We start from the raw sequence: 26,536 nt of genomic DNA, 5'->3' as shown, positions 1-26,536 counted from the left end.
AAGTATAATGTGATGCTATTAAGTACCTCTAGTACACCTAGTGAGAGCAAGATATTTTTTCCTTATAGATTTATAAAAATAGTTTAGAGGTTGTGAGACATGGTCTTTTTCCTGGCATCATTCTGAATGTTTCTGCGAGGGTGTTTTTGGATCAGATTAACATTTAAATCAGTAAACTGAATACTGAAGATTGCCCTCCCTAATGTGGGTGGGCCTCACCCAATCAGATGAAGACCTGAATAGAACCAAAAGTCTGACTTTCCCCTCAATAAGAGAATTCTCCTTGCCTGATTGCCTTCAAACTGGGACACTGGCTTTCTTCCTGCTTTTAGATTCAAAATGAATCATGGGCTTTTCCTGGATCTTGAGCCTGCTGGCCTTAGGACTGGAATTAAGCCACTGATTCTCCTAGATCTATAGCTTGCCAGCTCACCCTGCAGACCTTGGGATTTGCCAGCCTCCCTAGTTGTGTGAGCCAATTCCTTATAAAAAATATTTTCACTCACACACACCAGATATATATATATATATATATATCACACACACACACACACACACACATACATATATACATACATATATACATATTCTGTTTTTCTGAAAAACCCTGACTAATATACCTATTCTAAGTCATGAAGGCATTCTCCTGTGTTTTCTTGTAGAAGTTTAGGAATCTAGCTTTTACATTTAAGTCTATGATTTATTTCTAATGAATTCATAGGTATGGAGTAGAGTAGAAGTCGATCTTCATTTTTTGTTTTCCTCCATGAGTGCATTCAGTTGTTTCAGCACCATTTCTTTAAAAAGCTTTTCTTTCCCCATTTAAATGATTTGGTAAATTGGTCAAAAATCAGTTGTCTGTATAGATGTGCAACTATTATAAACTCTGTTGTATTCCACTGATCTTTATTTTTCCATATGCTATTACCACATTGTCTTAAATACTATAGCTTTACAGTAAGCCTTGTAATCACATATAGAAAGTCCTCCAAATTTGTTCATCTTTTTCAAAATTGTTTTGACAATTCTAGATACTTTGAATTTCCATACAAATTTTAGAGTGAATTTGTCCATTTCAAACAAAAAGTCTCTAGAATTCTGCTGGCATTGCATTGAATCTGAAGATCAATTTTGGGAAAATGTGCTTGTTAACATTATTGAGTCTTACAACCTATTAGCATGTAATATCTATTTATATTTTCATTAATTATTATTTTCAATATTTAAAATTTTTAAACACACATCTTTGGTTAGATTTGCTTCTAGATATTTGATATTTTCTGATTTTTATTCTACTTTTCATTTAATGTATATTATAATCCACAAATAATTCATATCAGAGGAGAAAGAAAAATAAATTACAAAACATTAAATAAAATCTCTATCTGATAACTGTTGCACCTGGGACCATCTCAGTGTCTATTTCAGTTGTGTTTCCTCTATTTACTGTAAATCACATTTTTATACTTATTTGTGAGTCATGTACTTTTTCATTATATACTGGACATTGTGTGTAAAATAGAGACTGAAATAAATACTTACAGCTAGTAAAAGCTATGTTCCTTCTTTGGTCAGGCTGTTAGTGTGGGGAGCTGAATTGATCTAATAGAAATTTGATTTGAGTTTGGACTTTGATGCAGCTCTAGTTAGTTTTAGTTTACAACTGGTTTCAAATTTTTAGAGTCAGGACTTTTCCTTTATCAGGGATTGAGATCTCAGCATGCCAAGTCTTTAGCAATCTCTTTATGCTTTACAACTTAGCTGACAACTTTCTCACCTTGTGGTGAGAGGTTGGGGGACCAGGGCTCACTTTGAAATCCTCTGTAGTGATTAGAACCGAACAACCATGGAAGGAGTGAAATGTTCTGAGTGTGGAGAAAACAACTATAGGATTTAAATGTTATGGCTCTGGAGTCAGAGAGCTGCCACAGTATGAATTATGTGAATGAGAGCTAGGGGCAGGCTCATAGGGTTTAGTCTTTATAATGTCTATGTCATGGCTGTGGTGAGGATTAAATAAAATACTAGTGGATAAGAAAGCAAGATAAAAACTTCTCTCAGCTATAGATGATATAGACAGACCCAAAAGATAATGAACACAGTTCTTTTTCCTCAATGGCATTGATCTCCTCTCAACATACATGACATGAAAGCCAATTTTTCATGCACACCTGACAACTGTCTTAAGAAAACTTTGCGCATGTTCTTTCCAACTGGAAAGTGGAAAACACTGAAGTTTGTGTGGTGTTCTCAAATGATTTTTATATGCCCCGATAGCTTCTCTTCAATTTTTAGTTTCATTTGTTGTATTTCTTTCCTGAAATAATATTGCCTCATCATAACTGTTGTCATGCGACTACAGTTATACATTTTACTGAAGAATGTACCATAAGTATATGATTAGAACAGTGACAATACATTCATGGGCAGTTTTGGAGAATGAATTTATGTCGGCATTTTTCTACCCCTGAATTTGGTTCTTAATAAGCGTAATATGAGAGGGTTAATGTATAGTATCTCCTAATTATGAACACTACATGACAATTGAAAAGTACATGGAAGCAAAATAGTTGAAAAATCAGTATGCTGTCTGTGTTTCTAAATGTCAAAGTTTGTGTTAGGGTTAATTTGGTTATGAGAGTGATCATAAATGATGAAATTCAATAAATATCATACTCTAACATGAAAAAAAAATACTAGTGGAAAGTAGCTTAGCCTGGTACCTGTCATATAATAAGAATGCAATAAATGTTACTGTTGTTCTTATTATGAGTTTGTGGAGGAAGAGTAACCAGTTGTCAGGGTTGCTACACCCTGTATTTGGTGAGAAGTCGTACTTCATTTTTGCTTTCATGGGTCAATGAATATTTTTGTTAAATAGGGTAACCAATATAAGGTTACCAAGTATTTATTTTGCCAAATAAATATATTAAAAGAAAACTACCACGCGCTCTTACCATAATTTCATAAGAGAAATATGCTAAAAACAAAATGTAGAAAGGGTATAATTACCTACTTAAGGCAAGTCTTTTATAAGAAATGTTAAGTGATATTTGAATGTGCCTATACTTGTTTCTCTCTATATTCATATAATATTGTCCTGTTTTTAACTTTTTATAACAGCCCAGTAAAGTTGTCATGAAGTGACCAGCATTTGTCAACCACAGAGTAAGACAATGTTCTTCATCACCAAAGTTTTAAGAATCTAAAAACTAAACACAAAGCAATTTGGCAACTATAACTGTTTTAGAGATTTTTAAGCATCTGGTTTTAGAGGATTAGACCAGTTCTACTGGTTACCCCTGGATTTCTTCTGAGTTCTGGGATATAACATAGCTTCATATTAAGAGATCTTGGCTTCTTCCTGATCCATTTCCCCAAAGAATATGAAGCTGAGGCTTGTAATAATCAAGGGGTAAAGAAGCTCAAAAGTAGTTCAGTCAGCACTGCTTTGCTCCCCTCTCAAGTTTGGCAAAATTCCATCAACCACCAACACCTGGTAAATTACACTCCTTGCATTGTATGTAGATTATCTGAACTTATTTGAATTATATACATCTTTTGAAATTAATTCTGATTCTACAGGCATGATTGTTTTCTCTTTGTAAAAAGAAACAACAAACAAAAGCATGTTATGGATTCATTTGTTAAATAATACTAACCAGAAACACAACAGAAATTATAACGGAGAGCCGAGACTAGGTGAGGTGAGTGAGGTACTTACCTTAGTTGCAAAATTTAAGGTGATGCCAAACAATCAATAATCTAGGTGAATATTTCAATGCAATATTTAAAAAAATGTAAAACACTAATGATGAACAAAATATCAAAAATTTAAATAAAGAACATATCAGTATTCTTCCTTATTTTTTTTTTCTTCTGTTTCTCTTATGCTTTGGCACGGCACTGTTGCAATTACATTAATAGGTCTTGTTCACATTTTGGAGAGGTCTTTTTGTAAGGTCATTAGAATTCCAATAAGAAGCCTGTAAAGAGGAGTGATCTGTTAATTGGACCCTGTAACCTGAGAGACATCACATGCCACCTTTAAGTCCACAACTTCCCATCTCCTCATTGAGGTTGGGGAAACATTTTTGAGAATATTTCAGACTAAGTTCCTATTTTAGCAGAGCATTGGTCTACATGAAGTCTTCCTACTTTTGAACTGCATGATTTTAGTAAGCCTGTCTCAGTCCTTCTTTCGTACTCTAAATTTTTAATTTTATTTATTTATCTATCTATTTATTTTTGAAAAAAGACTTTTATTTTTATCCCTCATCCTGCACCTTCACTCTCCCTCTAGTTAACCATTTTATTTTATTTCCAGGTTTATTGAGACACAATTGAAATAAAACACTGTGTTAAGTTTAAGGTATAGACTTTGTTGATCTGATACATTTACATATTGCAATATGATTACTGCTGTAGTACTAACACTTCCATTATATCACATTATTACCATTTCCTTTTTGTGATGAGAACATTTAAGATCTACTCTTTTAACAATTTTCAAATATACAATTCAGTAATGTTAATTATAGTCGTAATGCTTGTGCATTAGATCCCCAGAACTTATTCATCTCTTAATTGGCAATTAGTGCCCCCCGACCAATATCTCTCTAATTCCCCTATAGCCCCTCCACACTGGTAATCACCGTTCTACTCTCTATTTCTATAAGTTTGACTTTTTTAGAGTTTCACATATAGGTGATATCATATAGTATTTGTCTTTCTCTGTTTGACTTATTTCACTTAGCATAATGCCCTCAAAGTCCATTCATGTTATTGGAAATAGCAGATTTCTTCTTTCTCGTGGATGAATTATATATACACACACACACAATGGAATGTTACTATATATATACAGTATTACTATGTATATACAATATTGATGTATGGTGTATATATACAATGTATCTATAATATACAAATATTTTAACATAAAATTTTATAGTCATGTTTTTGTTTTAATATGTAGCTACTCTCCTTGGAGAAAAGACATTGTTTGGTTTTTATTATCCAGAATTATAAAGGCAATAATAAATTTCTATTAGAATATTAATCTCATCCAGAAAGTTCAGAAGCAATAGAAAAAGCGTAAAAAATACATTCTGGGGTCAGAATGTAAGTATTATTTTATGGTATCTACCTTGTTAATAAATTAAATTGATTCTTATAGGAATCAAATAAGTTAAGATGATGGAAGTAATTCACTGAACAAAACTCTGCTTCTGGTCAAACTTCTAGTCTTCACAAAATCCTGAAAATGTGATTTTAATGTTCATTATCTCAAAATAAAGAAAACCAATTAAAATAACGTTGCATTGACAAAATAAAGTTTGTACATTTTAATTTTCCCTAATACTAATAACATTGTAGATTACTAAAACTAAAGGCTTTCAGAAATCCAATTTATTTTCATTCTTTAAGGTCATCATTTCCTTCTTGTATTCTTCTCAGTTTGAATACTGGATGAAGGCAGATTTTTCTTTTTTCTTATCCTATGTATTTTCTGGTCTTCATGCAGTATAACTGTTTTGTACATGAAGCTGGGAAAAAAGTTTGAATATTCTTTTTCATAGTAATGTTTAAAAATATTACAGGAACGTTTTTTCAAACTGTTTTAAAAATATTCACTAAGTTCTTCCTTTAATTTGCCTAAAAAGTCAAATAATAACAGAAATACTTATAATAATAGACCCCCTGGAGTTTGAATCTAATAAAATATTTGTACCTAAACTATAGTAGGATGAACTTACCTTTGTCATTGTCAAAAAGAAATGGCAACTTTAAAATATTTTGGTAACTGCTTTTAAAAAGAGTTTATGCATTTTATGTAAGGCTCATAGAAAGAGAACTTATCTTTCTAATCATGTTATTAATAAAAATATTCATATGTTATATATATTCATATATGTTGTCATATAGACTATGTTGTTGGCACTAAAAGTAATATTTAAACAAAGTAAGGAATATAGGAAGGTGTACAGAATAAATAACATAACACATTTACTTATAGATAATCCTTTATATAAAAATTGCTAGTATTTTGGTGTATTTTCTCTACAATATATTTCTATTTTTCTTATTACTCTGAATATATTTATTTATCCTGCTGCCTTTTACTCAGCATAATATATCATTGACATTTTTCAATATCACTAAGAATTCTTTATTGTAATTAATTGTACTTTAATTGTCTATTTCTAAAGAAATTTGGATATCTACTTTTTTACAGAATATGGTCCATTTCTAATCACCAGATTTATTAACATAGAATTATAATGTATACTCTACTCCTATAATAGCTTGTTTTCTTTTTCTTAGTCTTATTTGTGTTTTTCTCTTATTTTTATTGATTCAATTTTTATTAGTTTTCTAGAGCTGCTATAACAAAGTACCACAAACTAGGTGGCTTAATCAATAGATTACTGTCTCACAGTTCTGAAGGCTAAAAATCTGAAATCATGATTTTAGCAGATAGGGTTCCCACACTCCTGAGGCTTTCAAACTAGAAGAGGAGACAATATGTGGTCATAAACAAACACATACATAAATAATCATTTAATTTACTATTGCAGTAAGTGTTAGAATGGGAAAGTGAAAGGGTACCCTGCCAACTCAGGAAGCTCATTCTTAGGATACTTCCTACTATATAAGATTATCTATTTAAGTGAATATAAGATGACTCTGGATGAGGAGAATTTTACTAATGGAAGATAGAGATGTAGAATATTCCGGGGAAAGGGAATTGTGATGGTGCAGACCTTAAAATTGGACCTCCAAGGTGGAGCTTGAAGAAAATATAAAAAAAGTAAAACAAACAAAAAAAATGAAACAAAAACAGAGTGACTAACACAGCAAGCAATGAGGAGAGCTGCAGAAAAGGAAACTGAGAGACTCTGTAGGGTCTTGCAGCTCATATTAAGGATGTTGGTTCTTTTCTTTAGGCAAGATTGCCATTGAAGCATTTAAGTAGAGAAATACGTTAAGATTAAGTTGGTTGCTGTGCTGAGTGTGATTGGAAGGATTAAAAGAAGATACGGAAAGCTAGTACAGCAGTGTAGACCAAAATATGGAGGCTTGATCTAGAATGGTGACAATGACAGTATTGAAAAATCATTGGACTGGAGACATATTTAGTAGGTAGAATTCACAGAATCTTCTACTTGATTAAATGTTCAGTGTAAAGAAGGGAGAGCTGTCAAGATAACTCACGGTTGTTTGGCATGGAAATCCTAATGGATGGCATAACCATTTCCTGATACTAATAAGAACTCAGTAAATGTTGGTGATGTTTAGCTGCTTGCATAATAGTTTTAAGAAAAATGTGGATATGTGGTAAGTGTCCTTCCATCCCCAATGAATCACACCACACATACACACATATCCAAAAATCATTTGAGGGGAGTTCTGTATCAAGATGGCAGAATAGGAAGATCCTCCTCCCACGGACACACCAAAACTACAGCTACACATAGAACAACTGTCTCTGAGAATGGCCTGAAGACTCACAGAACTGATTTTCTACAACTAAGAATATAAAGAAAAGACCACATCAAGATGGGTAGGAGGGGCAGAGACATAGTCTAATCAGAACCTGCATCCCCACTGCAGCAACCCACAAGCAGGAGGGATATCACAGCTGTAGAGGAGTGAAGGGTCTGAGCTCCGCGTCGGACTCCCAGCCCTGGAGACCTGTACTGGGAGAATGAGCCCCACAGTGTCTGGCTTTGAAAAGCAGTGGGGCTCATATTCAGAAGAGCTGGGTGTCTGTGGGAAACCAAGACTCTGCTCATGAATGGCTCATGTACAAGCCCACTCGCTTTGAGTCCCAGAGCAAAGGCAAACAAACAAAACCCAAAGTTAGTAGAAGGAAAGAAATAACAAAGATCAGAGATAAATGACCTAGAGATTTAAAAACAGCAGAAAGGATCAATAAAATAAAGAGCTAGTTCTTTGAAAAGATAAAATAGATAATCTTTTATCCAGACTCATCAAGAAAGAAAGAGAGAGGGCCCGAATAAATAAAATCAGAAACAAAAGAGGAGAAGTTACAACTAACACCACAGAAATACAAAATATCATGAGGTTACTACAAAAATTATGTGCCAACAAATTGAACAAGCTAGAAGAAATAGATAAATTCTTAGAAACATAATCTTCTAAAACTGAATCAGGAAGACATCGAAAATCTGAACAGACTGATCACTGGCAGTGAAATTGAATCCGTAATCAAAAAACTCCCAACAAACAAAAGAATTCAACTAACTCAATGTCAAAAACAAATAAACAATCTGATTAAAAAATGGGCAGAGGGGACTTCCCTGGTGGCGCAGTGGTTAAGAATCTGCCTGCCTGTTGGGCTTCCCTGGTGGCGCAGTGGTTGAGAGTCTGCCTGCCAATGCAGGGGACACGGGTTCGAGCCCTGGTCTGGGAAGACCCCACATGCCGCGGAGCAACTGGGCCCGTGAGCCACAGCTACTGAGCCTGCGCGTCTGGAGCCTGTGCTCCGCAACAAGAGAGGCCGCGACAGTGAGAGGCCCGCGCACCGCGATGAAGAGTGGCCCCCGCTTGCCACAACTAGAGAAAGCCCTCGCACAGAAACGAAGACCCAACACAGCCAAAAATAAATAAATAAAAATAAAATTAAAAAAAAAAAAAAAAAAAAGAATCTGCCTGCCAGTGCAGGGCACACGGGTTCGATCCCTGGTCTGGGAAGATCCCACATGCCGTGGAGCAACTAAGCCCATGCGCTACAACTATTGAGCCTGTGCTCTAGAGCCCGCAAACTGCAACTACTGAGCCCGCATGCCACAACTACTGAAGCCTGCATGCCTAGAGCCCGTGCTCTGCAACAAGAGAAGCCATCGCAATGAGAAGCCCACACACCAGAACGAAGAGTAGCCCCCGCTCACCGCAACTAGAGAAAGCCCGCATACAGCAACAAAGACCCAACACAGCCAAAAATAAATAAATAAAGAATAAATTAATTTAAAAAAAAATGGGCAGAGGACCTGAATAGACATTTTCCCAAAGAAGACATACATATGGCCAGTGGACACATGAAAAGGTGCTCAAACTCACTAATCAGTAGGGAAATGCAAATCAAAGCCACAATGATCTATCGCCTCACACCTATCACAATGGCTATCATCAAAAAGACAAGAAATAACAAGTGTTGTAAGGATGTGGAGAAAAGGGAACCCCTGTGTCCTGTTTTGGGGAATGCAAATTCGTATAGCCACTATGGAAAACATTATGGAGCTTCCTCAAAAATTAAAAAATAAAACTACCATAGAATCTAGCAATTCCATTTCTGAGTATTTATCTGAAGGAAATGAAAACACTAATTTGAAAATATATCTACACCCCTGTGTTCATTGCAGCATTATTTACAATAACCAAGATATGGAAGTAAACTGTGTCCATGGATGGATGAATGGGTAAAGAAGATGTAGCATATATATACAATATAATATTACTCAGACATAAAAAACAATGAAATCTTGGGACTTCCCTGGTGGTCCAGTGGTTAAGACTTCACCTTCCAATGCAGGGGGTATGGGTTGGATCCCTGGTCCCACATGCCTCATGGCCAAAAAACCAAAACATAAAACAGAAGCAATATTGTAACACATTCAATAAAGACTTTAAAATTGGTCCACATAAAAAAACAAAACAAAACAGTGAAATCTTGACATTTGTGACAACATGCATAGACCTAGAGGTCATTATGTTAAGTGAAGTAAGTCAGACAGAGAAAGACAAATACTGTATGAGTTCACTTATATGTGGAATCTAAAAAACAAAACAAATGAATAAACAAACGAGAAGCAGATTCATAGATACAGAGAACAACTGGTCGTCACCAGAGGAGAAAGGAGTGAGAGTTGAAGGAAATAGGTGAAGGGGATTAAGAGGTACAGACTTCCAGTTATAAAATAAATGTCATGGAGATATACAGAATAGGGAATATAGTCAATATTGTAATAACTTTGTATGGTGACAGATGGTTACTAGACTTGTGGTGATCAATTCATACTGCATATAAATGTTGAACCACTGTATTGTACACCTATAACTAACATAATATTGTATTTAAACCAACAATCAAAATCAACCCCCCATAAAACACAAAAGCCTCCAAAATGTTTGAAGAATAAAAAACAAGTAAACGAACAAAAACTAGACATAAACCAAACTAACCAAATTAAATTTTACCATTCTCCTAAAAACTTTTCTAAGTCATAATTTTAAGAGCTATTTGGTGAAAGACCTGTATTATCATCTCTCTAGCCACTGACTTCAGGGTGAAATTTGACAAGGTGAAGTGGCTGTATTTTTTAAAAATTAAGTAATTTTTTTTGGCTGTGTTGGGTCTTCGTTGATGTGCACGGGCTTTCTCTAGTTGTGGCGAGCAGGGGCTACTCTTCATTGCGGTGCACGAGCTTCTCATTGCAGTGGCTTCTCTTTGTTGCAGAGCATGGGCTCTAGGCGCGCAGGCTTCAGTAGTTGTGGCACGTGGGCTTCAGTAGTTGTGGCACACGGGTTTAGGTGCTCCGTGGCATGTGGGATCTTCCCAGACCAGGGATCGAACCTGTGTCCCCTGCATTGGCAGGTGGATTCTTAACCGCTGCGCCACCAGGGAAGTCCCGGCTATACTTTTCTGAGCTTCAGTTTCCTCAACTAGAGGGAAAAAAAGGCAGGAGCTCTTGGCTATTAATTATTATGTAACATATTATCTTCTGTAGTTGTAAGTGGATAGCCAGAGCCTATAACACTATGAAAATTTCTGCAATGGTCATGATGGTGGTGATGCAGTAGTCACTATATTTACTTCGTTATTGACACATTTATAATAAATTTTATCACCTAGAAGGATGGAAAGCAAACCTAATCTTAGAATATATTCAAACCACTCTATTTAAATAGCATTATATAATTTTTCTATGCCCAGTATGATATTTAAGTTTTCTTAGTATAACTCTCCATATTTTTATTGTAGCGTTTCATCTACTTTTTGTCCCTTAATTATGTGTACATTAGTTATGAGTATTAGTTCAAAACAACTATTTCTGAAGTAGATAAACAATCATATATGGAAAATCTATCAACTACAATGTTTCTTTTTTTTTTTTTTAATTTTTTTATTTATTTTATTTATTTATTTATGGCTGTGTTGGGTCTTTCATTTCTGTGCGAGGGCTTTCTCCAGTTGTGGCAAGCGGGGGCCACTGTTCATCGCGGTGCGTGGGCCTCTCACTATCGCGGCCTCTCTTTTTGCGGAGCACAGGCTCCAGACACGCAGGCTCAGTAATTGTGGCTCACGGGCCTAGTTGCTCCGTGGCATGTGGGATCTTCCCAGACCAGGGCTCGAACCCGTGTCCCCTGCATTGGCAGGCAGACTCTCAACCACTGCGCCACCAGGGAAGCCCTACAATGTTTCTAATTAATATTTTTCAATGGCTTCCATCCCATTTAGAATAAAACATTAACTAGTTACTATAGCTTATCAAGAAGTACTGTATAAACAGGCTTGACTTACATCTCCCAAATCACCTCATGCTCTCTTTCCTTTGTGCACCATTTGTGGAAGTTCACCTTTGCGTCTGTCCCCTTGGCCTTTTATCTGTTCTTACAACATTGCAAGCTCTCTCCTTACTCATGACTATGGATAAGCTACATTTCTACTCTGAGAAATCTCTATTCCTAGTCTTCCCTTGGCTGCTTCATCTTGATATGTCAGCCTGAATATCACCTTGAGAGATGTCCTCAGCTTTTCCATCTAGATCTGGTCCTTTCCTGTTATCTTCTTTTACAAAATCCTATTTGTTTCTCTCATTGCACTCATCCTTTCTAATTACTAAAGTATGTTTATTTTTTTTTCTCCCCCCACCGGGATCATAGATGTCATATTCATTTCTGTATTCCTAGTGCCTACCATGTTGTCTGGCACAATATCTGGTGTACTTTAGACTCTCAAAAATATTCGTTTAGTGAATTAACAAATAAACAGTGTTGCCACATCTGGTACATATGTAGAATCTGAACTCTGAACTTTACCTGCCTGCAGAGAGTATGATATTTGAATTCCGTCATCTTACCCTCAACTGATTTTGAGTCTTACAATGAGATAATTAAAAAAAAAAACATTTAAAAATTGAGAGTTAGTAAAATGAAGATGTTGTCTCTGAGGCAAAGTTAAGAAGAAATAACGAGTTTCTTTTCCACAAGCTCACCTTATCACGTTTAAACTTTTTTTTTTTTAATGCTGAAGGAAATGTCACCATGTTATTCACATATATGCCTGAAGCATGTTTAAGTTATATTTTGTCAAGGTGAAAATTTTGAAAGTCAGAAATATACAACAAAGGGTCATTTTGTTGCTTACACCGATTTAGTCTGAGAAAGGATTTCAAAAGTTTGATTTATTTCATATACTAATTTAAGTTCAAATTGTATGTAATTTTAATTCCAGAGCCTGTCATATCTTACAGAATAGTGTTGCATTATCCTTATTTCATTATTTGGAATCTACTCAGATTTTCAAAGAAAGGGAGTGAAATGAGTACCTAGTTTGAGGATTAGAAGTCATTTTAAGTGATGTCTATGCTTTAAAGATACAATAAACCTTATGCGATAATCTATCTTAGACAGGGAGGATTCTATGATGTGTTGTTTCTCAGTTGGGGGAGTTCAGAATAGTTTTCCAAATAAATCACTTGCCAGACTTTGGTTAGAATGAAAGAAACTTTATTTTGAGCCTAAGAGAAATTTTTACAGCTTTTCAAATAACTTTTTTCATGATGATCACTATTCTAAAATTTTGCTTTCTTTGGCCATACTGGTATAGCTGCAAAGGGAGTTTTTTTCCATGTTGTTTATTCTGTATCCATTTAATCAATTGTGCCTAAAAGTAATTGGTTACATCTAATCCCCTTTCTCCTTCCTTTCTGTTTTCTTTAATAATGACTCCAGTTTGAGGCAATTTTGTTTACTTCATTAGTATTAACCATTATAGACAGCAAATAAAAAGTACTAGGATTTTGTATAAATTAATCCTAAATATACATTGTTTTCTGAATCCAATTTTGGGAACTGAACCTCTGCATTTCTTTTTAGAGGGGAAAAATGTGTCAAGCTTTATATTTACCACAGCCAATGTCAAGCACATACATTTATGCTCTGTTAAGTTAATCTCGGGTTATACATAATGCCTTCCATATTGTTCACCTTTTTATAATTTATTCTAAATTACATATGCAAACAGTACTATAACCTTTGAAGTAGGAAATCTGTCTCTAGGTAATATTCCCATCCTGTCAGAGCCATCCACCTAAGTGATATTAATGGGACTTTAATGATAGAAATTAATTACAGGGTTGAGTTGTTTCTCACTATTGTGTGCCACTGTGTTGTCACATTGCTTTCAGCTTCAGTGCTCCCTGCCACTTGTCTCTCAAGAAAGTTTTGCTTGTAACTGAAGTATGTGCATGTTTATCTCAGTCTGAACATATGTGTATGTGGGGGAGAGATGATTCCATTTTGCTGATCACTGCTTGTGATGATTATTTAGCTCTTTAGATCACTTTTATTTCCCAGAGTCTACTTCTGCCTTCTAGGAAGCATTTTATTGAAAGGGACATTTTGAAACATCAAAAATAGGTACCCTACAGCTGCCACTGGCCATATTCTATACACAGTAAGGATAATATAAAAAATTTTAACTCTTTAAATATTATATTTATAGGATAATGTATTCAAATGGATCCACATTCAAGTGCAAGATAATATTACAGTTAATCTGTGGTGATAACAGGATATCCTCAAAACACATAGGGTTTTGAAGTATTTATGAGCAGGGATGGGGACAGGGGTGGAGATTAGGAAGGAAAAAGAAAAGAGTAAAGAAATTGTATGCTGCACAATCTTAGGAAATTATTTGAAGCTAATAAACCAAGTATGAAAATACTTGAAGTTTGATTTAACAAGAAAAACAGATAAACAGGCAGATAGAACCTGGAGAGTCTAAGAGGTTAAAAATGAATTTGTTTAAACTTATGGCTCTACAATTTATCTGTTCTGAGCTCAAAGGGAATGAGAGTTTTGGGAAAGATGTGGGGAGGAATCAAAACTGAAGTAATTAGAGTCATGGGGCACTTTATATTTTAAAGGAAGGAAGACTTTTTTACACACCTTTCTGAAGTAGAAGTACGAGGGTTATATGGGGCAGTAAGGCAGGAAGGAGTATTGGGCACCTGGAGAGAGAAAAAACAGGAACTTAGAAAAGAGGTAGAAAGGATGGTATTAAAAAATAAACATTGAATATTTCAAAAAATTCCCTTGGGTCAATCATCCACCCCGAATCAGTGAAGAAACATTCTATAAAGATCACACATACCATCCCTGTTGTATTTTCAACCTGCTTTTCCACCTCTCTTATTTATCCCATGAATTCCAGTTCTTAAAACCCTAAACCAAGGCTGGTAAGGTATGTGCCAGGCAATGTTTAAGCCTCTGGGGATTTAGCAGTGATCAAAAGCGACACAAAGTTCTTCTCTCACAGAGTTTATGATCTAGTGTGAAGGGGAGACAGGCAATCCAAAAAGCAAATTGGTAAAGTTTACAGTACATTAGACCATTATAAAGGCTTTAGAGAAAGATAAAGCAGGGAAAGGGGATAGGAAATAAGAGTGTTGTATGTTCAGGAGGATCTCACTGAGGAGGTGAAATTTAGAAGCAAATACATTGAAAAGGAATGCTTTAGAAATTGGAGCATACTAGTTGGATGCTATTATCTTGGAGATTTAATTTTTGTACAGCCAGTAGATAAGTGCAAAAAAAGCTTTGCTTCTAAATCAACAAATAATAAAGGAAGAACACTAAACACAGTTGGAAAAAGTTAAAGAATCTGACAGAAAGATCAAGCTTCCCTTTGTTCCTAAGAGTGTATTACTGCCATTTTATTTCATTTTCATTTGTTTGCTTGAAATTGACCAGAGAAGTACTAGAATCTGCTCCTTGCCTGCACCCTCAGGGTATTTTACAAAGAAACCTCTGTGCGTAAGCCAGGGCACAGCACATAAACTAGGGTTTCTCTTGACACAGTTCATCTCATACTTTTGTTTCAGCAGAAACTAGACATCCTTCAACCCAAATTATAGGAGCTCACAGCCTGAGGCACTGAATTGCATGGCACATAAAAGACCTCATTCAAAAATAACTTATTTAAACACTCTGTTACAGCTGCATGAAATTTATCTATCAAAGAAGTGAGTGGGTCCTACATCAGTAACTCCTGGTTTTCCTACACACCCCATAAACCACCAATACAATATTTTAAATGTGAAAGCCAGCATCTTTTGTTTTTCAGAAATGTGATACTATATGTGATACTATATGTGATACTATAATGATTCCTTCCTTTCAAATTGTAGAAGTGTTCTTTTTGAGTAAGAGAGGCACTCCAAATACTTCGTGGCACTTTAGGTAGATTTTTATTTTACTAAATTTAATAGATATTGACATTTACCACAGTTCTAGCATAAGAGCTTCTGTTCCCTGAAGTGAAAGCACCATTTAAAAAATATATAGAACAATCACGTATTCGAATTGTTTTGCCTACTGAAGCTCCTGAGTGGATGACAAAGGTAGGAAAGTAGATCTGAGATTGCATCACAAATATCCATGTGATGTGAACTACAAGAAAATATTAAATTAGTCTATTATATTTGATAACATCAATAATTATTTTGCAATCATTAAATAAAGTACTCTGACTAATTTCTGGAAACCAACAGTGGCTTGCTTCTCAAGGAACAGATAATTGTATCTCCTTCCTCAAGAATATCAATCCAGAAGGTCTGTTTCAAGTTCCTATATCAAAGTTTGATATAAATCTGAAAGCTCCAGAGTACATGGGGACACAATTTTATAGATTGACCTTTCACATGACTTTATTGGGTGGTTCTATCGTCATTCAGGGCTTATTGAGTTGTGGCACCTGGAGAGACCGGCCTGGGGTTGCCTAAGCTTAGGTTCTCATTGTTGAACTAAAGCACTTTGTGAGATTATTATATCGGCATGACCATTAATTCTCTTTACAAAGTGTTGACCTGATGGGGTTTCCTTGACCAGCTATCAGTCTCAACTCTGTCAATAAGATAACAGAAAAAAAAGGTCTAAGCTTGAGGAAGCTAAATGCCTGAAATCAATTTAATTTATGATAAATAATCTCCTTCCAGTGAACACTTGATTTCTTAATGACATTTTTTCTTTTAAAAATGGAGGTGAGTCATTCTTGTTAGAATAACAATTGTTAGAATAACTGGTAGCCTTTTACCACAATTACTTCAAAGTGACTACTTATCCTTAAAGACATCCCATGTACTCCTAGGGCAGAAAAGTACATTAAACTTCATATGTTTAACTATTCAATGTGTTATATAGCTTTGTATAATCTATATAATGTGCTTGTATACTTTTTTTTTTCTAGAGTAATGCCTGGGTTATCTATGAACCACTTCTAGACTTCCAAATTCTCAGAATAATTTTTTAAAAACTAAGAAGGAAAATGACCAAAGTAACAGAGGGAGTATTTTTGACTGAAAAGAAAGAACTCTTTAGCAGAAAGAAGTAATTAAACACATATGTCAAGCCAAAGTTTTAAATATGATACCTGCCTCACTGTGAGTGCTTTGTTTTATATCAAAAAGAGAAAAAACAGACCAGTGCCCATCATCTATTCATCCTTTAAATTATTGATTGCTCAGCATGTGCCTAAATAATTGGATGAAATTTAGTCTTTTCCTTAAAGAACTCACAAATAAGTGACGAACTACTATAGGGACATGTATGTATATGTGTATGTGTATATGTATACATGCACATATGTACACACATGCATATACACACTGCAAGTAGATATAAATATATAATTATATATAAAGTATTACAATAAAAATACATATATAATATATTATATATAATAGTATAAATGTAATTAAATATATTTATAATTTTTAACACAAGGTATACATATACAAAATACAAATACAAGCAATTATAGTGGGATATATGTTCTAGTACTAGATATATCTATAGAACAAGATATTTATGCTTTCTCGGTACATGGATTGTAGGAAGGGTCAGAAGAGAAAGCCTTCTGCAAAGAGGTCTCTAAAGTCTTTTCAATAAAAATCCAATAAAAAGGGGGAGCAGCCAGAGACATAAAAGATCAAAAATTAAGAAAAAAGGGAAGAAGAGCTGAGAAGAGCAGTAGAGATTAGAAGTGATGGTAGCAGAAGTGGCAGCATCTGGGTGATTAAAACCTTGTGCATCAGCAGTGGAGGGTAAAGGCTGGCTTGAGGTCAATGAGAAGACACACAGAGGGGAGGAAAGCCCGTAATGAGGAGACAACAGGTAGGACCACCACCATGCCATCAGACTCAATGGCATATAGACACTTATATCTAAGTCTCCTTAGAAAGCACAGGTATCTGGCGATGAGTGTGTATATGTGTGTGTGTTTGTGTATCTATATGTTTTTGTGTATATGATCCTGTTTAAGGATGGAGTAAAAGTGAAAGTCATTAAAGAATATGCCACCAGTTATGACTTAGGTTTTGAGGTTCTAGTGTTTAAAGTAACGTTCAGTTTCGTAGAAGATCCTCTTGCCAGAATAGATAATAACCCTCTCATCGGTGATGTCAGCTGATGTTTGTTAGGATTGTGTCAACATTTTCTCTTCATGCTGTCTGGTGGGATTAAGCAGCTTTCACAACATAGCTTTATATGACATATATCTTCAATCCCTCTGTTTTTGCCCCCTCCTCTTCATAAATTCTTCTTTGGAAAAATAAATTGTAGACATATATTTTATAAATTGAGGTTATCTCAGTTGACTGATCTGTATTTTTTGTTTAAATTTTTATCCTATCAAAACTGGTATCAAAATCAAAATCATAATCATCTTCTACAGGTAAATTGCTAAACTCTAATAGTGGGTTTTAGATTTAATAAAATCTCAATTTTTTAACAGAAAAATTGTGAGCTGGCTTCTATTCCTTTCATCTATATTGTTTATTTATCTACAAAAACCTCTGCTTTTTTTTTTTACTAGCCTTTTCAGGTTTTTTAGGAATTTTGATAATACTTATATTTCCTCAAAGCCTTATTTTTTCCACATTAAGAGACTTATTTCTTTAGTTCTTATAACATTTCTGTGATATAGTCAAGAATTTGTTTTACCTGTTCTACGAGAGAGATATATACAATATATTGTATACAGCATTTGCCTGTAATTCAAGATAAATCATAGTAGAACTGAGTCTTATGTCTTCTAAACTAGTTCCCTTCTCTTTCTCCCTCTCTCTTTCTCTGCATCTCTCCCTGACTCTGTCTCTTATCTCTTTTTTTCTTTTTATTCATCAGTTTAGGTTTTCTATATTGTATGGTATCACTTTTTTTTTTTTTTTTTTTTTTTTAAAGATGGCAAATGCAGGGTTTTTTTTTTTTTTAATTTTTTTTTATTTATTTATTTATTTATTTATTATTTATGGCTGTGTTGGGTCTTCGTTTCTGTGCGAGGGCTTTCTCTAGTTGCGGCAAGTGGGGGCCACTCTTCATCGCGGTGCGCGGACCTCTCATTATCGCGGCCTCTCTTGTTGTGGAGCACAGGCTCCAGACGCGCATGCTCAGTAATTGTGGCTCACGGGCCTAGTTGCTCCGCGGCATGTGGGATCTTCCCAGACCAGGGCTCGAACCCGTATCCTCTGCATTAGCAGGCAGATTCTCAACCACTGCGCCACCAGGGAAGCCCTGGTATCACTTTTAATAATTTTATTTGCACATGACAATTTCCATTTCATCAAGTTTTCAAAATTGTTAGCAGTCACATGTACATGGTAATATCCTTAACAGTGGTTAAGCGGCCAGATGCTAGGGTATGGGAAATGCTAAGGGAACAAATTTTGGTTATAGACCACCCACAGGAATGTTTACAAATCCTTGGCAGAAACTGCATGACTCTCACTGCAGTTGCAAAAATAAATATCCTTTCCTGTAGCTTCACAGCTCAACATTTTTAGGTAGGTTTTGAGAGAGCCCTCTGTCAGCACTTCCACTCAAAATGTCCATTTCCCTGTTCTTTGCTTTCAGTGTATGTTTGCCTTTATTTTAAACCATTCTGTAAAATGACACTAATAATTCTGATCTGATTTTGTAACTCTCTTATGAAAGCAACCTAGGCAAATAGCAATAAAATATAGGCATACCTCAAAGATATTGTGGGTTTGGTTCCAGATCACTGCAATATAGTGAGTATCGCCATAAAGCAAGTCACACAGATTTATCCCAGTGCATATAAAAGTTATGTTTACACTATATTGCAATCTATTAAGTGTGAAATAGCATTATATATAAAAAGACAATATATACACCTTAATTAAAAAATACTTTATTGCTAAAAAATGCTAACCATCATCTGAGCCTTCAGCAAGTCATAATCTTTTTGCGATAGTAACATTGAAGATCACTGATCACAGGTCACCATAACAAATATAATAATAATGAAAAGTTTGAAATATTGTGAGAATTACCAAAATGTGACCCAGAGACAAAAAATGAGCAAATGCTAATGGAAAGTGATGCCAGTAGCCTTGTTTGACACATAGTTGCCAGAAACCTTCAATATATAAAAACGCAATATCTGCAAAGAGCAACAAAACGAGGTATGCCTTTGTATAAATTGGACATTATCTGCTTCATAAAAATATTAATGAGATATGCGTTCTTGGCTAAATTGACCTATTTGTGCCTCTGGCTATTTGTTATTACCATCTCATCTTTTGTGAGGGTGGATTTGTAATCATAATTTTTCACAAATCCAAATGAGTATTTATACAAGAAATATTTCCTACCCATAACTGTTAAACCCTACTTAAACCAAATTTCATAATATTATTATAATATCAAATCCCTCTGGTGAAGCAGAAAGGGAAGGAGATGGGGAGCCCAAGGTCCCCATCTGTTCAAAATCTGTCATTGACTAGCACAGTGAACTTGAGTAAGTCAGTTAATCAATCTTTGTTTCTCCAACTGTTGGATGAAGGTTTTAATGAAAACAACAGTGTCATTGCTAACATTCTAAAATCCTAATCTGAACTTCCAGGAAGAAAAAAAAACCCTGCTCTAAGCATGGGTAAGCACCTGCAGTGCATTGTCCAATGTTAGGCTGAAATCAGATTCTTCATGTAGGCCTTGATTTCTCCCACACGTAACTTATGTTTCACAAAAACTGAACATGATGGATATGAGATTTTTAGTTAGAGAGTGTTTAGGAGCAGCTACAGTCTGCAACTCCATGAGCTATGACCCATGAGATTGATAGAGAATATGGTAGAGGTAAACCAGAGATGGAGGAAAGGCATTAAAAATTGGCTGAGAGAGAACAAAAGACAGTCAGCTATGTGATATAAAATAATAAGAACTAAAAGAGAGGTGTGATGGATGGAGTGCAAGCAGATTTAGTGGATAAGGGTGATTGACAGTGAAGAATTAAAGTTTGGGATAAGGCATACTGTGACATTTAGTTTTTTGTTTTTTTTTTTTTAAATTAATTTATTTATTTAGTTTTGGCTGTGTTGGGTCTTTGTTTCTGTGCGAGGGCTTTCTCTCGTTGCGGCAAGCGGGGGCCACTCTTCATCGCGGTGCACAGGCCTCTCACTGTCGCGGCCTCTCTTGTTGCGGAGCACAGGCTCCAGACGCGCAGGCTCAGTAGCTGTGGCTCACGGGCCCAGCTGCTCCGCGGCATGTGGGATCTTCCCAGACCAGGGCTCGAACCCGTGTCCCCTGCATTGGCAGGCAGATTCTCAACCGCTGCGCCACCAGGGAAGCCCGCCATTTAGTTTTTAATAAATAGTATAATGACACCTGACATCTGACATAATGACACCTGACATATAAGCTCTCAAAAATTCACATCAATGATGTTCATTCCAATAATTAAAAATAAATAAAAAATTTACTTCTTTTTTGCTTTCTTTTTGACTTCTTGAACTCCTTAAAAATAGGTTTTAAACCTAAGGCAAAGAAAATTTTTCAGGTGAAGCATACAGTACACAGTGTTTGATGAATGACTTTTAATTTTTAATTGATAAAATTAAATGTATTTAAATTCAGGTATTAATATTCAGGTAATAGTTTAGCTATAATCTGTAATAATATTATGTTGGCCAATAGAACTTTAATGGTACTGATTAGAATACTTTGAATCATTACAAAGAAAAATAACACTTATTGTACCTTGAACTAGACTGTAGCCAAATAGAATGTCTGGAAGTCACTTGATGATATGATAGACATATATGAGAGCAGCTGATAAAGGATAGAATGAACTTTAGACCATAAAACTGGATAAAGAGTCTTCCTTTAATAGGTATATTCCACTAACCATTTATGATCAAGGACTTAGGCATTTTAAAATTTAGATGTGAGAAGTGGGTGAAGAAGGAGAAATAGTTTAGGATTTTTTAAATACACTTTTATATTTAGCATATTTTTTTAATCAAACATTTTTGGGGGATTGGGGTACAAAAGGGAAATAAAATTATACAAGCACACTAGCATGGCAGGAATCCTTTACCAAGATGGTATTAAGACTAACTAGGAAAAATAGATTTAAAAAATAGATGAATGACGTCCATAGTGAAAAGTGCTGCCTTACTCATTCTGTTATCAAGTCTAAAATGCATACAACTATTTATTGAGAACCTGCTACATGCTCAACATTGCACTAGACTGTTTAGAGCACTAAAGAAATATGTGAATTTGATCTAACAAGAGTTTTGAATTGAAGAATCAATTTCAACACAAAGATAGCAATTAAAGAGCAACATAGGCCTTTATATAATAAAGTAATGAACTGACAAAGGGGAAGGAGCACTTTGCCTGAGACGTCATAAGTCCCTGCTCTATGCTTCAGTCTACACTCCATCATTTAACATTTGTCAGCCACTGAGGAAAGAACCTGAACAGAAGCTTTCTTAATGTCCCTTTCTGCCAATGGATTTATAATACAAATAAAGTTCATAGTGTTTACTTCATGCCTGACATGATTTGCTTCATAATATTTCAATTAATCCTCACTAAAAGAGTGAGGTCTTACGGAATTTAAGAGATGAGAGGGCTTCCCTGGTGGCGCAGTGGTTGAGAATCTGCCTGCCAATGCAGGGGCACGGGTTCGAGCCCTGGTCTGGGAAGATCCCACATGCCACGGAGCAACTAGGCCTGTGAGCCACAATTACTGAGCCTGCGTGTCTGGAGCCTGTGCTCCACAACAAGAAGGGCCACGATAGTGAGAGGCCCGCGCACCGCGATGAAGAGTGGCCCCCACTTGCCGCAACTAGAGAAAGCCCTCACACAGAAACAAAGACCCAATGCAGCCATAAATAAATAAAAATAAAAAAAAAAAAAAAAAAGAAAAATATCCCCCAGGAATCTGAAAACAAAGACTAGATTCCAAAATAATTACTGTGAATGTACAGGGAGCATATCTCTTTAAAAAAAAAAAGAGAGATGAGAAAACTGAGAAATCAATAACTTTCTTTGGTTAATATAGCTGGCAAATTGTGGCTCTGAGATCAAACCATGTTGTTGATTCTAGAGCCTGTGGTTTTTGCTATGTATTACCCCTTTTATCCCAATGCTCTTCTGATTTTATAAAGCTTTAAAATATATTCTGCAAATGTAACTGACATGTAATGGGACATAAGAGGATTAAGCAGCCACTGAAGGAATGTTCAGTGTTATTTTGAAGGATACATCATGTTGCTGCCCACATGGAGAACAGTTGGAAACTCTCACCTAACAAATTAAGAAATCTGACAAAAAGGCACACATCCCACTGTACCACCCCCATTAACACCCATACCACCCCTAATGCCAGCACAGCACACACATATGGATCATATCAGCATGATTGAGCATAACAATGTATCAGCTATTCCTAGAGTACGTAAAAAGAGACTAACAGCATTGTGTGACAGTCATAAGGGTTCTGAAGCAAAACTGGCTACATGGAGCTACAGACCGAGGGCAACCAGGGTGACTGGACAAGGATGTAGTCTCAGTCACTTAGTTAGCACCAACCCCTTGCTCCTCACTAAAGAGAAATTGAAAACTGCTATCCTCTGTTATACAGCATTTATAATATTAATTTGTCCAGCACATTGCTTTTTTTTTTTTTTTGTATAAGATGTGAGCTCATTCTAGCTACATTTTTTTGTCATCTTTCAAAGTATTTATTTAAATACTCCTTCAAGGTATTATTATGAGGTAATTGTATGGTATTTATACAGATATAAATAATATAAATATATCAGAATGAGAGAGAGCGAGAGAGAAAGCGATTGCTCAACTAGGATGCCCCCTTTGATTATCACGGTTATTACAGTAAAGATTTTTGGGGACCCGAGTAGGGGTAGGACCCAGTACCATCTCTTTTTTAGTGTGCTGCATTGAATACAGACGATAGAAGTTCTGAAGAGAAAGTAGAATCCATGAGGAAGGCTTATTAGAAGAGATGGATTTTTGAGGCAAGTCTTTTTTTTTTTTTTCTTTTTGTGGTGAAGGAAAGCACAGCATTTATTGCAGGGCACCAAGCAAGGAGTCCAGGCCGCTAGTGCTCAAAAGACCCAACTCCATGATGGCTTTCAGGCAAAGGGGTTTTTTTTGTTTGTTTGTTTGTTTTAATTTTTGAATTTTATTTTATTTATTTTTTTATACAGCAGGTTCTTATTAGTTACCCATTTTATACATATTAATGTGTATATGTCAAGTCTTGATATGACCTTTGTTTGGTTTGTAAGATGATCACTGTTTTGCTACCAACATGCTTTCATTGGCCCTAAATGATGTGTTGCCTTAATGTATTTGGTATATATGGCTATTTTGCTTTGGTACGCATGTCAACCTTGAAAAACTCAAAGATGCATAAAGCTGGAATCAGTGAAGAACAGTATTAAGCTATAAGAGGCAGATTTAGAGGGCCATTTGTACCTTAGTAAACTTTAATCATTATTTTTCTTTAATCCACTTCCTTTAATCTTCATAATTACATATATACACAAGGGTGCCGTACCTTAAATGTAATTTGTATACATCTATTAGGCACTATAGCAGAAACTCGGAGATTATCATCTTATATTGCAGAGCATTATAAGTTCATGATAGCCTTTTGATAATTTTTTATCATTAACCAAAAGCTAAAAATAACTCATGAGATGTCAATACAGTAAAATATTTTTATTGGGGACTAACATAATCTTTAAAGGATTCTCATATAATTTTTTGGAAAATAGCAACCATTTTATCTCAGTCTGAAATTTTAACTCAACTCTTAGATTAATAGAAATAAAACGGTGGGAAGGGGGTGGGACTTGTATTTGTTTACACTGATACATACCAGGGTACTTTAGTTATGCATATTTGAAAGCAAATCTCTCATGGCAAGTGATTTCTGGATAGAATCTCATGAAACTTTATAGCTTTACAAGAACTGAAATATGTAATTGATTAAAATCTTCACAAAGTACAAATAGAATTCACACATCAAGAGCAAGAGGAAGATTATGGCTTAACATGAGGTGTAGCCTCTTGAGGAAGTGAAAGGCTGGTCGTTCACGCTTTGTGCTTATGAACAAAAGAGAAATATAATTTTAAGACTCTTGGGAATGATTGAAATAAAACAACAAAAAAAGTGATGTACCTTTCAATTTTCATCTAAGTCACACTTGACATAAAATACATGTGTTAAGAAATGATTACCCAGGATATAATTTCCTAGCTAGTATGTCAACATGTAGCAGTCGGTTAGATACATTATGCATATATAATAAGAAATATTCTTACTGTTAAAAATATTTAAGTTCAAGAGCTAACTTAATTGTAGAAACATATTTAGTTAAGACCCTTAGGAAACTGCATCCTTGATTTATTGCCCTGTCACACAGCTCTGCTTCTGTAGCCCAGTCTCAAAAAGCCATATTACCTGAACTTTTTAAAGATTGTAAGGTGGCAGTTCCTCTAAAGGTTATTCATGATAAGTATTTTAAAATGGCACTTCAGCTCTGATATCAGCTTAACTTACCAGTTTTAGTTGTTGCTTATCATATAGTAAAGCTGATTAAAACCAAATAAGAAAGTATTATGCTACACCACATTTTCTTTCTCATCTGTGATCTTGCTATATTTGTCTAATATAACATTATCTCATTATATTGCAATTGTATGTTTATGTAACTTTCTTCTTCACTGATCTAAAAGATCCTGAAGGGCAAATATTGAGTGGGGTTGTATAGATTCTATGTCTTTCATACCCACAACAACCTAGAGCTGGGGAAGATAGGGACCACCATTATGTGGCTAAAACAAAAGATTTGTCTAAACTAAGTCTCAATGTATTTTTTAAAAATCCAAATGGCAAGTCTAAAAACAGCCTTTTATTCTGATAATAACTTAGATGAGAAAAGTAGGCCCTTAAATTAAAATTGCCTTATTCATTTGGTTTTTTGTTTGTCTGTTTGAATGTACTAATGCTGCATTTGTGTAAGGTATTCAATAATTGAAGCAAACTTTCCTCTATTATTCCAGATTTGTGAGGTTTTATTATATAATTTCCCTTTAGGGTTAGTGTAGATATGAAGTTTCCTCACGTTGTGTTTTTATTCTCCATATAGTTATGGATTACAAATACTTTATGTCATCTAGATTTTTGAAGAGCTCATCAGTATCAGTTTACAGTTAATGATTTTCTAACTGTTGTTCAATTATGTCATCATCAGATGATTTTTTAATGTGGTAGCAGTGGTAAATGATTATTTAAATATCACAAAGGATCATTTAAAAAGCATAAACAACTGCAAGAATGGTTATCTAGAAGTGGTGAAACCAATCTGAATTTATAGAAAAGAAGCTCTTGGTATATTTTGGGGGAAAATGAAGCGTAAAAATCATGGGGAGGGGGTGGAAATGGACATAGAATAAGGCAATCAATCCCAATTTCAGCATTAGAAAGACTGTAATTTTATATGGTAAAAATTTTAAGGTGTCATAAGAAGTACTTAATGGATGTGCTGCCTTGGAACACTCCACTGCCTTGGAATATTTTGTGTTCTCCCTAGTATTGCTTTTCTCTCTATAGATATTTCAACATGCTGAGGGTTAAGAAAGCAGAACTGCTTCTGATCATGTATGTTTATTAGAAACAGTTGGTTATGGAAACACCACTGGCTTGGATGATTCAAACTTGTCTAAATTTTTCAGGTAATTAAACACAGATGAGAATTGATGACCGCTGGGGTTTTCTGAACTTTTCCTAATACTCTTGTTAGTGATATATAGATGTGAGGGAACATGATACTTACAGCCTATATATACACGTGGACAGGTAAAGTTCTCTTTGTTCCCAAACACTTCTGCAACTCAAATATCATATGGCAAATGAGTCTTCCACTAAGGATTCATCAACTACCTA

This window comes from Balaenoptera musculus, chromosome 12 (assembly GCF_009873245.2).
Source record: "Balaenoptera musculus isolate JJ_BM4_2016_0621 chromosome 12, mBalMus1.pri.v3, whole genome shotgun sequence".
Classification (NCBI taxonomy): domain Eukaryota; kingdom Metazoa; phylum Chordata; class Mammalia; order Artiodactyla; family Balaenopteridae; genus Balaenoptera; species Balaenoptera musculus.
The sequence above is the reverse complement of the archived record's forward strand: the minus strand, read 5'-3'. Positions refer to the sequence as shown.